The sequence below is a fragment of the Xyrauchen texanus genome, chromosome 2 (genome assembly GCF_025860055.1).
Source record: "Xyrauchen texanus isolate HMW12.3.18 chromosome 2, RBS_HiC_50CHRs, whole genome shotgun sequence".
Taxonomy (NCBI): Eukaryota; Metazoa; Chordata; class Actinopteri; order Cypriniformes; family Catostomidae; genus Xyrauchen; species Xyrauchen texanus.
In genome coordinates, this window is record NC_068277.1 from 14319206 (window position 1) to 14336977 (window position 17772).

The 17772-nt window shown below is 39.4% G+C and overlaps 1 protein-coding gene across 1 annotated transcript in view; it reads right to left on the bottom strand.

The window, feature by feature from the left end:
• LOC127658428 (ADAMTS-like protein 3) overlaps positions 1-17772 on the bottom strand; it is a 233453-nt gene that overhangs the window by 200660 nt on the left and 15021 nt on the right. The window lies entirely within an intron of this gene.

Sequence of the window (17772 nt, forward strand, 5' to 3'; positions counted from 1 at the left end):
TAGTCAGCATTATCAACAATGTCAACTAAAACTTGGCGAATAGTCGTTTGATCTCATTTAACGTAACATGAGCCCAATTGAAACTAATGATGACACGCGGGAGCACTTCAGATCGAGTAAATGATGAAGACACAGCTCACTGTCAAGACGCACTCCAAACTTTCCAAACAGCCTAAAAAGTTATGTAGATCGCAAAGTATGAAGGGAAATAGGAAACACCCCAGCGTTACATCTTTAATGCATCCTTTATTAAAGTTCAGATAACAAGGAAGCGGGCCACGTAAATAAGCAAACTCCAAAACTGGCATTTCTCTGTGCGATCAGCACCACTTCTATGAGTCGGATGAAGTGACCCAATCTAAGTGGGAGAGATTGAAACTGCACCTGGCTGATGCACATTCTGGAGCAGGGATGCCCGTCCCTCATATGCATTTGCTGCAGCTAGATTATAATGTGATGGCTCGTGACGTATTGAATCATAATATACTGTATGTGTCATGGTGTGTATCTTATCATGAAAAAAATCAGCAATATGCAGCTCTATTAAGAAGAGAGAGGGGTTTTTTTATGCGTTAAAGATGGATCGAAGTGAACAAACATGTGAGAGTCTGTAGTTCTTGTCCATTATACACTGCAAAAAAATACGTTTTGGAGCAATACTGCAAAAGAAAAAATAGTTGTCGGAGAATGCTGAATACAGTATTTAAAATTGAAAGATTTTTAAATATCCAAAAATCCTTAAAACAAGATACATTTACCTGAGAAGCAACATATAAGATATTTAGACTTTCTTTAGGAGAATTTCAGAGAAGTTTATTTCCTTGTAATTCAGTGAATGTCATTTTTATGTTACAGATTATTTTGTCCTCTTTATTATTAGTAAGCACGTTTAATACAACCTTTTAATTCAAGTAACAAGCTGAATAGTCAGGTAAGAGCTAATGATTGATCATTGCATAATCGCCTGCATAGTCGTATAATCATTCTAATAATCGTTAGATTAGTCGATTCTCAAAATAACCGTTAGTTGCAGCCCAACAATACGCAACGTTTAAAAGTGGCTTTGTAGAAAATTATGCTGTAAAAAAAAACAAAACCAAAAAAAAAACCAGACAAAGATGCATCTGAATAAGAATCAGTTATTGGATCCCAACTCTAGTCTTGAACTGGTGTTAACACTGACGGAGCAATATTTTAAACCTTATTATGTCCAACTAAATTAAAATGAACATCAAAACCTACCAGCTGCTTTCCATCTATGAAATCTCCCAAACTTAGATAAAGGACTTTAGCATGGACGAATTAAAACTCCTATTGTCAAGAGTAAATTTATCTGTGTGTGCCAAAAGTTCATTGTGAGTTAGTGAGAAACTCACAGCAAAGAAAGTAGATGGGGATCTGAAACAATTCAAGATTGCCTTAGAGGCTTTATGGGGAAGATTAACTGCAGCACATGCATCAAAAATTCTATTTCAAGTACCATATGAATGGTAACACAGTTATAAAACAATTTAAGAAAGTTAAAGAGGTTATAAAATCACAGTAAGCTCCTGAAAAGTAAGGAACCAGCTTTTTCTCCATTCTTACTAAATGGGCAACTTTAGGTGTACAAATGTTTGAAGCTTTAAAACAAAACATACCGTGAATCAAAAGTTCATTATACAAGTCAATGTTGGTTGTTGCTACAAGCTTTTAAGAGCACTTACACAGTAAAGAGCAGCAGAGTTTGGCACACGGTCAGAGGAGCAAGCAGGCATGCTTTTATCAGTGACACGGTCCATCACAGACAAGCCTGAATTAACAGCATGCTATCTGTGTGTGTGTGTGTGTGTGTGTGTGTGTGTGTGTGTGTGTGTGTGTGTGTGTGTGTGTGTGTGTGTGTGTGTGTGTGTGTGTGTGTGTTGTGTACAAAAACTGGTAATTACAAGGGTATTATGATATAAATGTGGTTTATGAGGGCATTTCTAGTGTCCCCATAATTCAAATCACTCAAAAAACATACTAAATGATGTTTTTTGAAAATGTAATAATGCAGAAAGGTTTTTGTGAGGGTTAGGATTAGGGGTAGTGTTAGGTTTAAGGGAAAGAACCTATAGTTCATACAGTATAAAAATGCCCAGCCAGCAGTCCCCGCAAGGGAAATGGCTAATTTATTTATTTTTGGATATGTACATTCTTTTTCTCCCAATTTGGAGTGTCCAATTCCCAAAGTCCTTGTGGTGGCATAGTGACTCGCCTCAATCGGCTGCCTCCGCGTCTGAGACGGTCAACACATGCATTTTATCACGTGGCTCGTTGATCGCTTTCCACAGAGATATAGCGCGTGTGGAGGCCGACCCCATCCACCGCTGCATCTACGCACAACTCACCATGCGCCCCACTGAGAGCGAATAACATTATAGGGATCACGAGGAGGTTACCCCGTGTGACTTTACCCTCCCTAGCAATCGGGCCAATTTGGTTGCTAAGGAGACCTGGCTGGAGTCACTCACCACAACCTGAACACAAGACTCAAGGGATGGAAGCCAGCGTCTTTACCACTGAGCTACCCAGGCCCCCAGGAAATGGCTTATTAAACATACTAAATTATGCTTTTCTTTCTTTTTTTTTTTTTTTATGTAAAAATGCAAAAAGGTTACAATTAGGTTTAGGGGTAGGGTGAGGGTAATTAGATAGAAATTATCGGTAGATCTTTATAAAATCCTTAAAATGCATGGAAGTCTATGGAGCCCCCACAATCATATAAAAAAAGTTTGTGTGTGAGTGTGTGTGTGTGTGTGTGTATGTTTGTTAAATTTAAGCAATCTGCCCACAACTGTCACCTTTCCTGTCCTTTTGGACCCCCGTAAACCCCACCATCTGTCTTTCACGAAGAGAGACATCCTTTATATGCTGACTATGTTAGCAGGGGGTTCTTCTCCTGTAAATTCCCTATGAGGCCCAAAGGTACCTTGTGGAGCTCACACAGACTTACGATACAAAAGCTCCCTGCTGTATGTGTAAAGAAAGGAACGAGTCAGGCAGATCAAAGACAGAAGCTCAGTTATGTCCCACCAACAGAAACAATAGAAACAAGAGGGCTTTTAGAGATGACACCGTAAGCTAAAATAATGTATTTTATATGGGTAACAGGAATGACATGCATTTAGTAACCAAGTCTAGAAACCGTGGTGAGGTTCTCAAAGTTGAAAAGCTCTTTGAAAAGCTCTTTTCACCTTCTCATATAGTGTATAATATTTTTAATAATCATAAAAATAAAAAATAATTATAATTTGCCCTGGTTTTAGACTGACTTGAATATTAGAAGGCATGTGAGTAACTGCTCTGCGTTACCGTCACATTGAAGCTCTTTACAAAAAGCTCAGCTCACTTCCACTACCATTGAGCAGGCAACGGTGTGCTTCATTTTATGAGCCAAAAGATGTTTCAAAAGGCACTCTATTAGGGAACTGTAGATACATTGTCTCAGCAAGGCAAGAGAGCCAAAAAAGTAAAGGACCAAGTACACAGGCGTGCCATGAGTTCTAACTTCAAAGATTGGAAGTGAAAGACGTCACTTTGGCCGGCGCATGCCATGATTCTGTCAAAGCGAGTATGCTCAATAATGTGGAGAGAACTCTGGCTGGTCTCTGGACTTATGAAACAAGGCAAGAACCTATTCTCAGAACAAACTACACCTAGATAAGTTTTTGACATTTAACGATCTGGATCAGTATAGTCCTGAATAAGACCTAAATCAGAACTTCCAGTAAGGGTGCTTTGTTAAAACAGGGCCAGGTAAATATCTAGTCACTCCAGCATTCCATAGCTATGTAGTCAATTGGACAACAAAGATTCAACATTTATCCTTAGAGTAGACACCTTTGTCCATGCGGTGTGTCCAAATTTTCTTACTGTATAATGTATAAAAGGAGTTTGCAACCTCTGTGTCTGTTTCAACGGAGAAAGTGTAACATCAACAACTCTCAACTTGGATCATGTACACCTTCAAAAATTCAATCTCTTTTACATCACTTAAGATTTACTGAAGCCAGTCACCTTTGGCGGAGATCACAAAAAAGAATGTCTATTGTCGTAAATAAATCCTAAATATGTCCTGTGACCTCTTTTATCCACAGTTTACATGACCAACCACTGGGTAGAGCTAAGACAAAGATAAAGATTCTTATTGTTGCTTGACAGTTTTCTGGTTTTCTAAAGCAATGTAAAAAAATAAACAATTTAAATAAAAAAAATCCAGACAGAGAACAACCATTTTAAGTTTTAGTTTGGAGTAGAATTTGAAAAGGAGTTCAAGCTCAACTTGTGCAGTTGTTGGCTGTCATAACAACTCAAAGTAGTTAATAAGATAAACGTAACTGACCTCTGGCCATAGCTTCATGCCATCCACCCACTTCATGTCAACTTGACGAGTGAGGCACTGTCAAAAGACCGTAATTGCAACACTATAAAGTATCAGCAGGCACCATGGATCCACTTGCTATTTTGGCCAGTTTTACTAATTTAATAAGCTAAACATCACATTATCTGTTAAGAACATACACCATAAAAGAATTTAAAGATAAATTATATAGCTCTCTTCTAAATGAATGTCATGCCAAAGACATTTAAAGATACATTATCTGACAGATTTGACAGTTTATTAAACAATTAGCTGTTTCCACACAAATGTGTACTAAGGCACTCTTCCACTGACTTCCACTCAAACAGAATAGTGGATGGTCTCTCAGTTGGGTGTTATAACATTTAGAAATATCCCTGTGGGAGGAGCTCTGGTAAAGTCAGGTTGATTCTCAGTGCAAGACCGGCAATCTCAGACTAAGTACATAACCTTGGGCGGCTCTCGATCCTAAATACATGAGCTTCTTGGTTCAAAGACAGTTTTTTGTCCAGGGTTTGAGCTTTGATTGTCTTGAAAGCTGAGCGAAAGGGAGTACTTCATCCAAAAATAAAAATTCTGCCATTGTTTATTCACCCTCAATTTGTCCCAAACTTTTCCCAAACTGATTTTTCTCTTTTGTGGGGCACAAAAAAGAAATGTTCTAAAGTAAGTTTACTTATTCAGACATGATACAGATGTCTTCTTTAGAACTGGGATGGATGTGGTCATTTTGTGGATCGCTTTGGCCTGTAAAATATAGCATAAATGATGAAGATGTTGAATATGTCTATGAAGACATTTTCAGGTAACTGCCTTCTTTGAGCATTTGGCCAGGCATGCCAGAAGGAAACTTTGTGAATATTTACCTTCATTAAGTTTCTCCTCACCTCAGCTCTGGTTATATTCAGCCTCTGCATGCCGTAGGAGGACTTGTTTTTTTTTATGCCAGCCGAGAGGTTGTCTACTGTCGGTCACCAGAGTGCAAAGTCAGTATTCAGCCAGGGCCTGAATGTTTTGGTGACATCAGCATAATTTACACACCTGCTGATGTAGCCAGTGATAAGATAATGCATATTCATCTACATCTCTTTGTACAGATTCCAATCAGTGTGATCAAAACATACTGCTCCATCTGGCCGTACTTTGATGTTCTTGGTGACTGTTTTTTCTCGTACCAGAAGTGGCTGGTATGCATGGTTTAATAGAGATGTGACTTGAATATTTTGTTGACAAACTCATAATTATAACCTTCTGGTTATCACCATCCCAAGTGCCACAATTATATGACAGTAATGATAGTTATTAGCTAAACACATTGCACATTGTGTTTACAATTTATTCCACAACATTCCACTCAGCTGGAATGCAATGTAATGCAATTTCTGTAATAAAAACTGTTGTAAACAAAGGGATGATACAATCTATTGACACAACTTACCCCTCAAATGAGATTAAAACTTCAGGGCTAACATACCCAGAGTACAAAATAATCAAGTCCATTGTGACCTTTCATTGGCAAATGGTGCTGGACTGTTCTGCAGGTACCAACCCTAAGGCTGTTTAGCAAATGCAGGTGTTAGAAGATGGTGCCAGATCTTTGATCTCATTATGAAAGCAGACCTACTTTTACTAAGAGTTCAAGCAGCATAAATAAAACTTTTATTCATGTTGTCCTCAAGTTCCTAATGTGAGGAACTGTTCCGTCTATCTTTCAGGCCCTCACTATAAAAGGCATATTCTGGGTTTAATACATGCTGTCGATTAAGCTAACACGAAACAAGCATCCATATTAGGGTTGGGCGATGTCCCCTAAATTGGCAGTTGACGATGTTGACAGTAAAACACCGCGATGGACGATGATATCGTCGGTGGGGTGGGGCGGGGGATTATATAATTTCATATACTTTTCAAAAATTATATGAAAAATTATAATTTCGTTATTTTACTAACCCAACTAATGACTCGTCGGCGCTTTATCAGTAGGTTGCACGACACGTGAAGCATTTTTTTTTTAGCTTTCACTTAAGAAGAGTTGTGCACTTTTTATTTTAATATATCTCTTTACATAAATACTATTTTCCACTTAAAAACTATAATTTTGTTATTTTACTCACTGATGAGCAAAAGGTCGAGGCAGAAATGACCATGTACCTGCAGGAAATGGCCATTGACGGGGAAGAGGACCCGCTGACTTGGTGGAAAACGAACGACAAAAGGTTTCCGTTCATGGCAAGATTAGCACGGAAATATCTGTGCATATGTGCTACCAGTACTCCATCAGAGCGGGTCTTCAGCACAGCGGGTAGTGTAGTTACTCCAATCCGCAGCTTATTAAAACCAGATAAAGTGAATATGTTGGTATATCTGGCCAGAAACATCGAAATTTAAACATGGTCTATGTTCCCATGATTCCCGGCCCTCATCACTGCCAGCCCTGTGTCATTGTGCTCACCTGATCGTCATTTGTCATCATCATGTCTCCTGTGTATTTAAACCCTGCTGTTTCTCCATTCCCCTGTTGATTGTCGATGTATATGGATTAGGGTTGTGCCGAAAAAAGGTTTGCAGTTTTAGAATTAATGGACCTAGCATAGTGTAAAGGCTGAGAAGAGATTGGATGGATATAAGAACAAACAGCATCAAATACCACTGAATAATGGTCAGAAATGCCCACATCTGAAACTTCCAAGTTTGATACAGAAATACCAAATGATAACACAAGATCTAATGTATGACCTTTCTTATGGGTAGGACCAGTAACATGTTGTATGAAATTAAAAGATTCAATAATAGAAAGAAATTCATTAACCAATGGCTTTGACGGGCAGCATAAATGAATATTAAAATCCCCAAGGACCAGAAGTTTATCACAGCGAGACACCAAACCAGAGAGAAAATCAGAGAATTGCTGGATGAAATCCTTTAAAGGTAAAGCTCAGCAGTTGCCACACAAACATAAACATACATGCTTAATACTTACATTAAACACTTGCTTCCTAAAACAGTTAAGGGGTACTTGATGTCATGAGCTGTTCCCAACAGCCCAGATTCCTAAAAGGCTGTACAGATGTGTCTTCAAAGGTACATGACTAGGGGAGGGACTATACTTGTTGAGCACCAATAAGGTTAAGATTAACAAATGCATTGGTTGCCAGATATATACATTTCAGGCATTCAGAATTTCCCAATCTAGACTGAGTTGAACTTTTAGTAGGTATTTCATTTTAACATTTGTCTAAAAACATCCTATAGTGTGCCATTGTGTCCACAACCAGCAGCTTGAGATGTTGATTGATGGTTTATGTACACCGCAAGATTCTACAAAGCAATAAAAAGAGGTTATAGGACAATAACTCTGAGTCAGCTGTTAACCACAACATTAATGACCACCCCATGAGCTGTGTATGTAGAGGTCAGGGAATAGTTCAGAGAAAATCCTGCTGAGGAATTTTGAGAGGTATCTGGCTGACCTTGAGAATGTAAGCTGGGTCAATGTGAGAATATGCTAACAGCTGTTCCTGTTATATTTGGGTACCTGACAAAATTAAAAAAAAAAACTGTTTATTGTGACTTTTCTTCTTAAGATTCTAAATCCAAGAGTCAACTTTAGAATGTTTATGTTTGTTTGAGTTTGTTGGTGTCTGTTTGGGCAGTGTGAATGGGCTTTAAATGCTGTTTTTGTACAGCACTCCAAAATGACATGATTCCATTTCAGTTAGGATGCTGCTGTAGTAGGCTGCTGCCAATATAGACAGAAGACAGCAACTGGAACAGTGATAGTATTTAATTAGAGCTAATCAATTGAATGCATTAACAGCCTTCAAATAATTTAAAATGTTTAACTAGTTTCGTAATCAGTTATTTATGCATTTACCAATTTTCACACTAGATTTTAACATTTTATTCAGCTCCGTGTGAGTGCTGAACACTGGTTAGAATAGGGTGGAACCTTTGCTCTGTGTCCTGGGGGAATAAAATAACAATAAAATAATCATACTAAACCAAAAAAACAAAGAGGCAAACTCTGGCCACCATTAAGAGGACACAGAGCTAACAAACTCAAACAAGGGGAAGCTCAAAGAAAGGGAGAGAGCTGATGACAAATCACCCTGCTAAGATCAACTTCACAAAAACAATAACAATATAAAATAGTTTCAAACAGGTTCAAGATATACAAATACTGAGACAAGGATCACACTTGTCTCTGAGAGTCCCAAAACAGCACTTGCAGCGATTTGAGTGGAAAATACCAAAAAAACTAAATGGGTCATAAACAAACAAACAAAACAAAACAGCAGAACCGGACTTCAGCCATGCAGCTTCCATGCAGACAGACACATACTGGTGAGCAGTTTATTTCACCTATAAAAAGGCAAACAATTAAAACATTAAACCTGTATGCATTTCAATCACCGTCATATTTAATGATTTCACATACCAAATGTGTTGGAGCTACTGCTATAATTACAGCCGCGAATACACTGGCGGTATATGGAACAGGCAGACTGGAGGAAGGCAGCAGTCAGCCAGCAGAGCTCGATATGACTCACACAAACAACCGCTGTCACATAAAAAGGAACTAACATTAGTACTGGGTACCGGAGCCAAGCAGTTAGCCTAATATCAAAACAACAAAGAGAAAAGGGGCAGTCATTAGGCAGGCATGTCTAGGTGACACGTAGCCAGCCTAAAATGCCCCACAAACACACAGTGATAGGCTACCAAACCCCACCTAATTCCAAGGGGGCGTGATACAATGAAACAGGCAGAAGCACTGTGTCTTCTCCACACCGTATTATGCAGGTCGCATTACAGTTCAAATATATTATTGAAAGTCACCATTATACACATTATATATGTGTGTCTCACCACACACACACCTCAAACAAACACACAACACAGCGATTCCATGTCAGCTTCGTAAGTGTCATTAGTGTTCTGTTGTTGGCTGTAAAAGTGAACATAAGAGTCTTCATGTACTCCTGGCATCAGAGCCACTGAAGACGCAGTGGACAAGCTGGACATGTAATCTGGCATACAGAGCATTTTCGCAGCCCATTTCGCATCCGACCCACCGGTCCGCTCAGTTCTCCCGATGGCCAGTCTGCCCCTGATCGGCACCAAAGTGTGTCCAAAGGGAGAACCGAGTGGGCGAAACGGGCCGCGATCAGCTAAAATGAGCCACCGCGTGGATCTCTTCCCTTTCCAGCCCTGCCTGAACTCCGGTATTTACGCTGTGTGTCATATAGGTTCTGATATGTTGTTGCTGTAGTAACTGAAGCACGAGCTGTAAAGGCACAGCCCTCTTATGGAAAGGGGGCGGGGAGCAGCAGATCATTCGCATTTAAAGAGACAGACACAAAATCAGCGTGTTTTTGATTCCACCCAAAAAGAGGCATTTATATCTTGGTATAATAAATGATCCGTGGGGTATTTTGAGCTGAATCTTCACAGACACATTCTAGGGGACACCTGAGACCTATATTACATCTTACAAAAAGGGGCATAATAGGTCTCCTTTAATGTTACTTAAATTGGTACTATTTTAGTGCATTTCTATCTTTATACTCTGGAATGATTTGTTTGGAATATGTTTATAAAACATTATTATTGCATATTATTTTCTTTTATAAAAAGGAACTAAATGCATTTTGACAGGAAAAGTATATTTAGAGTCACATTTTTGCACTTTCTAAATCTAAGATAAATCACAATTAACTATGTTAAATCATGTGATTAATCGCTATTAAATATTTTCAACTAACAGCACTAATTTAAAACATAATCTGCTCAATGTTTGGCATTATAAGCCTGTTAAGTCTAAGTGAAGGTTTCTCTGTGCATGAATGCAGCAATACACTTTTATGATTTATTTATTTATTTATTTATTTTGCACTTCACTGATAGTTAAGGTTTGGATTTGGGAAACTGATGCTAGAGCAGAATGTTACAGACCACTTTTTCCCAGAGCAGAAATCGAAAGCAATAGGTGGTGGATTGAGTGAGATAACTCCGCTACTAATTATTTATGCATGAGCGGAGGTCTTAACCAATCAAGTGCTCATGTTTATGTTCGAGGCATGAAGGCAGAATGCAATTCCACACTGATTTGCAAGATCATTCACGTTTGTTAGTTTTAATGCAAGGATTTTGTGTGTTCACCAGGATTCAAGGAAATCTGCTTATCCAATATACATATAAGTATTATTTGGCATACATCTTCAATTGAGGTTGCTCTAAGGTTTGTTTGAGTGTGTTAGCCTGGGCAACGGGTTTATTAAAAAAATTTGAACTTTGAGAAGTGCATCGACAGACCTTCCACTGGAGAACTCCCTCATTAGAGCCATGTATTATGTTTGGATTTTATGTAATTAAGAATTGACATGCTTCTGTGGTAACATTACTCCACCTCAGCTAACTCTTGACTCTACCTCCTCCACCTTTAATACACAAAAAAATCCCTGTCCTCCCTAAAAATATCTCTAATCCCACTTCCACAGCCTCTGCCTTTGGGAAAAGTCCAGCTTTGGATCAGCAGGAAGCACAGGATTTACAAAGCATTTAATGGTCCTTACATCCATAACTCACACTTGTCCATGCCACCCAAAAATAAAGAGCAGAGTGGGGGCTTGACAAGCACAAGATACATGCACTATTCTGACTGTATTATGTACTTAATTTTGCATTCATACTTTTATCTTATCTTATATCTATACTATCACCATCATACTTTATTCAGTCAACATGAAACAGCATTCGCAACCCATTTTAGTTTGAGAAACAGCATAAATGTAAGGGGAAACAGGAAGAATAGAATACATAAGAGGGATTGTTGACATATGGTGCAGCATTACATTTTGATAAAAAATTATGGAGAATTTTTATAATTTTTCTTTTAATAATGTGTACTGATTAATAGGCACAAAATGACCATGAACATAAATTTCCTGTGAATTAGCTTGAGGATCTATGTTTTCTTTCTTGTGATGATACATTTTCTTATTGAAACAGGAAGTTTGGGTGGGACATATTGAAGGGCTTGTGCCTCTTTTTTAAATAGCCAGAATACATGATTTGCTACTTACTATCGCTAGTCAGAGGTAGGTGCAGGGCCTCGGATAGCGAGGACAACTGGACCTTTTGTCCCAAGCCTGGACTGGTGGGGGGGTCCATAGAAAGGCTATTCCTTATTGTAGAGCACGTCGATGGCCAATTTCACTGGTTTACTATGTGACAATAAAGGACTACTACTACTACAACTACTACTACTACTTCTACTACTAAATGCATTCAGCAGGAGTCGCGGATATAAACACTGAGACAGTGCACAGCCCTGGGTAAGTGGTATTAGGGGGGAGAACACACTCGTTCCAGAGTGCATTTGATTGGACAAAATGCAGTGTGAGTCATCAGTATTTTTGTAATATGGTTTTTAGGGTACACTAGCATGTAGATGACTTAAAAGCTAACAGATATAAACTACAAGCAGAGACTATTACGCAGAGACGGGCCACTTCTATTAAAATGTATGGGAAAAATTGGTTCTCAGCAGGAAACCGATGGAGTGCGTACTCCAGGTAGGGAATGAGGTTTTGCCCCAAGTGTAGGAGTTCAAGTACCTCGGGGTCTTGTTCACGAGTGAGGGGACAATGGAGCGGGAGGTTGGCCGGAGAGTCGGGGCAGCAGGGGCGGTATTGCACTCGCTCTATCGCACCGTTGTCACGAAAAGAGAGCTGAGCCAAAAGGCAAAGCTCTCGATCTACCGGTCAATTTTTGTTCCTACCCTCACCTATGGTCATGAAGGTTGGGTCATGACCGAAAGAACTAGGTCGCGAGTACAAGCGGCCGAAATGGGCTTCCTCAGAAGGGTGGCGGGCTTCTCCCTTAGAGACAGGGTGAGGAGCTCAGTCATCCGTGAGGAGCTCGGAGTAGAGCCGCTGCTCCTTTGCGTTGAAAGGAGTCAGTTGAGGTGGTTTGGGCATCTGGTAAGGATGCCCCCTGGCCGCCTCCCTAGGGAGGAGTTTCAGGCACGTCCAGCTGGGAGGAGGCCTCGGGGAAGACCCAGGACTAGGTGGAGAGATTACATCTCCACACTGGCCTGGGAACGCCTCGGGGTCGCCCAGTCAGAGCTGGTTAATGTGGCTCGGGATAGGGAAGTTTGGGGCCCCCTGCTGGAGCAGCTGCCCCCGCGACCCGACTTCGGATAAGCGGTTGAAGATGGATGGATGGATGGATGGGAAAAATTGGAACACCCAACAGTCAACGGATGAAAAAATCAAGTCCTGCCATACAGGTAAAAGAGCCAATCACCTTTTAGATACAGACATCGCATGTTTTTTTTGCACAATTTATGATACCAGTGTTGTCATATTATACTGCTGATTTGAAAAAAAATTTTTGATCATATTCTTGACCAAGTTTTGGAGATTTAGTTCTTTCATCATTCAGGTAGATAGGAACTGCTCTTTTATGCCACTTGTGAGTGCACATCGCAAGAATTTCAGTCAACTCGCTCCGTGTCCAATAAAAACAATTTACATGCACCGTTTTCTTCATGTAAATTCTTCCTTTAATCCAGACTCGTTAGTAAATCAAACAAAGAAAAGAAAGGAAACAAAATATAATCTTAAATCCTAAATATCACGGATGCGGTAAAGAAAACTGTGCGACTCCACTATATTTCCTATAAAGGACGCACAACCCTCCCTTACAGTCACAATTCTTAAATGGCCAGTGCACAATTTACGTATAACATATTTCAATGTAAATATGGAGAATATTTATCTAATTAGTATACACAAAGAAAGAAAGTTACAATCAAACACAAATATTCAAATATTGAAATGCAACACATAACATGCAATAATTGTCACTGAACAAAAGCAAAATTAGGCTCCTACACCACTTGTTTACATAGAAAAATATTTGCTCGAGAGGGTGCCAAAGATGGCCACCAGTGGACTGACTAGCTAGAAAAACTTTGACTACAAATGACAATTTTTTTATTTCATGGGGGCTTTTAAAAAGAAAATGTCTCATTATTCCCCACAGCAGTGAACTGATTTGCAATTTACACTGTGGGTTTCTTGTCATGTTTTTTATTTTCTTGTTTTTTCATCTTTGTCTTTTTCTTGTTTTCTGAAGCCTATCTAGCATGCAACAACTTCTACTCTTAGCAATCTGTCCTAGTAACAACAACATATGCAATATGTGCACTCTATTGCAAGTCGATTTGGTAAGAAAGCATCTGCTAAGAGCATAAATGTAAATCATCAAACCTCAGCAGGATCAGCTGGACACTAAAAATCCAGAATTGGCAAAAGTGAATCATCTTATTTGCTATGTCATGACAAAAGGCCCCCGAGAAGCAGGACATATTTAATATTATAATATGATAAACATGATTCCCTATCAATCTGAACAGTCATGATTCTCTCCTCCACAATCAAATTATTTAGACTGTGTTATTCCAATTTGGTTATAAAATGCAGAAGCTATATAGTAGGTAACAGAGTCTAACTGGTGTGAGATCGACAAACACTAAGGTACATTGTCGCTGGATATCAAACACATGCAAATCCAAAAGTCGCTTGAGGTGTTTCAGTGTAGAGATTGGAATACTTACAGAGAACAGCAAATAGCAAAGGTGAGCACACAGCTTACTCTATTTACAAAGCAAGCCTCATTCAGTAAGTGTCACGGTCCCGTCTCTTTGTCTGTTTTGGTCTGACGGGGCCATGGCATTATATGCCCATGTCTGTCCTTGTGTTAGCACCCAGTCTCTATTTTATTCCCGGTCACACGCTCTTCAGACTGTTGTGTTCCGTGTCTGGAGTATGATGTCCGGTCTGTGTTGGGACCCGGACATTCATACTCCTTGTTATTGAGGTGGGTGCATGTCGCTCTTTGTGTCTGTCTATTGCGTCCACGGATGTACGTTGCGCTCGCTTTGTGCCATGCGCCCAGGAAGTGAACTGTCTTCATTTTTGTGCTGAGGTTCTGTCACATCGGTAAGGTGTCGAGTGTGTGTGTGGCCAAACTTTCACACAAGTGTCTGCTCTCATTTTGTTTGTCGATTGGCATGAGTGTATATCATCTCATAGTCTTTGTGATGTGCGCTCATGCCAATCGGATGTTTTGGCTGCTTGTAAGAGCACTGTTTCCAGAGCGCAGCATGCTTCTCGGTCTTATGTCTCACCCTGCCTCCTTGTTTGCTCATTAATGTTTTATTATTTACACCAGCCCTGAATTAACATACTTGATTTCTCTCCCTATTTTAGTCCCTAAGTTCATCTTGTACCTTATCCTTGTTTCTTGTTCTCTCGTCAGTCCTCGACGTGTTCCAGTCGGTCCTGTATCCCCTGTTCCCGTTGGCTGGTTCGGTCAGTCCTAATTCCCCATTTTCCCTCAGCTCGTATTTCTGTTTCCCCTACAGGTTGGTTTATGTTTTTTCCCCTTGTGGGATTTTGTTTATTTATTAATAAAATATTTAAGTTTTTTGAACTTTGCGTTTGGGTTCTCTTCTCTGCACAAATCGTAACAGGAAGTCCCTCACTGCTGTGTAAACATTCCACATGATTTAAATAAATACTGTTAGTGTGGTAATGAATATGAGCAACAAACTACAGGTTTAAACAACTTTATGAGCAGAGCGCTTTATTGTCAGAACTTTAAATATATAATTCCTGTTATGTAGAACATTTAAAACTCTCATAAAAAAATGACTCTGCTTAGGCACTTAAACTTTATTAATTTGTCCTATTTAAAACTATGTTTTGACAAAACTGACATCTGGCAGACTGATGCTCTCCGCTTAAAGAATTCTGATTAGCTAAACAAACAATCTGCCTGCATTTATTTTATTTATTATTTTATGTCATATGTGTAATGTTTCATGTCACCTATTTCAGTGATTTCTAGCTGGTAAAAGGGAGTTTTCCTCATGTATATTCATTAAAAAAAAATCTTACAGCACCTTTAATTGTGATGACGATGAGTTTCAAATTTTATTCCACAAATTACGACAAAGGAGGGATAGCCCAAATGGTAAATGTAACTGTGTGCTGTGCATGCAGATTGTGCTGCTCATTATGTTATTGCACATGGTCTTTGAGATGAGAATAAATGGGATAAGGTTGGTTCTAAGATCTCCGATCTTTATTCTGCAAAAAAAAAAAAAAACATGTGGCAGCAGTCAGAATTTCAACAGATGCAATATCCCAGTCTTTTCGGCAGATACATTTTTGTGAAATGGTGCAAAATCTAAAACCTTATCCACAACCAACTAAGTTTACAAAGGCTTAAATTAAAAATTATGACATGCCAGAAGAATTTTGGTCTTACATTCGTAAGGCCTGTAAAAGGCACAATGCCACCCTCTCTATCAAAAGCTGCAATATTTCTGCCTGACTAGACCCATTAATGGATTCATGAAATATGTGCTAGGTTTTAGTGTCAAGAGCCTATTTGCTCTGTCAGAGAGAAAGAGGGTCTCATCCAGCTGATTAGCAGTGCAGCATGTGTAAAAAGGGTGTGTGTCTGTTTACAGCTGGCCAGAATGAATAGTCACACAGTAACCGTATGAATGAGCCTTTCAGGTCGACTCTACCCACTAGAGATTAATAGGAAAAAGAGAGAGATAGTCAAACAAAATGAGAGAAAAGGAGAATAATAAAGATATAGATAAGAGCTCTTTTCACCTTTAATTTACCTGATGTTGCACCATTTAAAGTCAACTTGAAATCAAATTTGACCCTGTTTACTTTATTAAAGGGGTCATGTCATGAGGAATAAAATTTGCCTTGATGTTTTGACAAAAGAGGTCATTCTACTATTAAAAACTCAAAACTTAATCCCAATGCAAAAAAAACAAAACATTTATTGACACTAAGCAACAAAAATGCCTCGTTCTCTACTTCCGTGACTTCCCTACGTCATTTGGGGGTCCATTAATTCATGACTGCCTCTACAGAGGAAAAACATCAATGCCTACTTTACGCCATTGCACCCTTGACCCCACCCATTGCCATGCATCTCGGGCCGCTTTTAACAGACACAGTGTCAAGTTACAACTCTGTAAATGAGAAGCCATTTGGTTTGTTTTAGCTGCTGTGCCTCATGTTGTTTTTAACATAAACACATTATGGACATGTTTTCATGTCCATCTGTGCTATTTTTAATTGTTGGTTTTTGTAAACATGTGCTAGATGGACGTCTTTGACCATTTTGATGCGTTTCCGGTGATGTGCATTTCAGTGCAGGGTGATACTGGAAACCGGATGTGTGTGCGTCTAGTACACACCGTGCTTTGGACTATGTGTGCATCATGTGGATGTGTTTTGCATGTTTTGCAGAGTGGACTGCATGTTTTTTTTGGCTCTTACCAGTGTAAATTGCCTGTGAACCAGTCATAAAATGATTCAAGCTTTGCAAAGGAACTGTATTTGAAGGATGGGGCAATTAAAAACACTTGGACCAACTGCGTTGATGCAAACTTTCTAAACCATTGATTTGTGTTTTAGGAGTGGTAGCGCCATGCACATGCAGTGTAAAATGGAACTGGATACCCATTTACTTTTGCTTTTGATGTGATCCAACGTGCCTCTCACGTTCCGGTGTAGACAAATATGATCATATATTACTAAAAAGAGCATTTCATTACCCTTTTAAAGTGTTAGATCTCGAGGTCTTTAACCCGACCCCAGCCCGATGGGATCCAAGAAACTGCCAGGGTTTGGGCTAAGTTCAGGTCAGTTTCTCAAGGATGACTTTGGGTTTACAGTTCGGGTTGGATAGGGTCGGGTCACATGGTCCCGGTACGGGTAGGGTTCAAGTTTAATTTTAAGGCCAGTGCAGACTAGGGTTTCCATTAGCCGGTAATTACTGGTTTGTGAATGTTAAAATGTCTTAATGTCCAACAAATTCAAACATTGTCAGACACAATGTCCGGTGTAAATATTAACACGATGCATCAGCAACCCCGTTAGTTGATGCCACAAATGTACAGTGTGACGCCATGCCAATCCTGCCATGGAGGTTTACACTTTCCCGACAATTTGTGCGAAGTGCAAAGTTTCCAGTCAGCTTGCGAATTCCAAATCAGCACATTGACAAAGCAGTCTGCGTTCCTGTTTCACATGCCTGTAGTGAGAAGCTTCTAACTTCAGAATCACATCATAACAGCCTTGCGTTGTCATCTTCTGGAGAGAAGGACACCAGGCTTATGTAAATCTCAAGTTGTAAAGAAACACTGGACACATTTTACTTCACTTTCACTACCAGCAAAACGCATCCGTACTATGAAAAATTGGAGGAGAAAAATGAAGAGCCAATTAAATTATCCAAGATGAGTAATTATTTGACATAGCCTAATGATTTGATGTTTCAATATA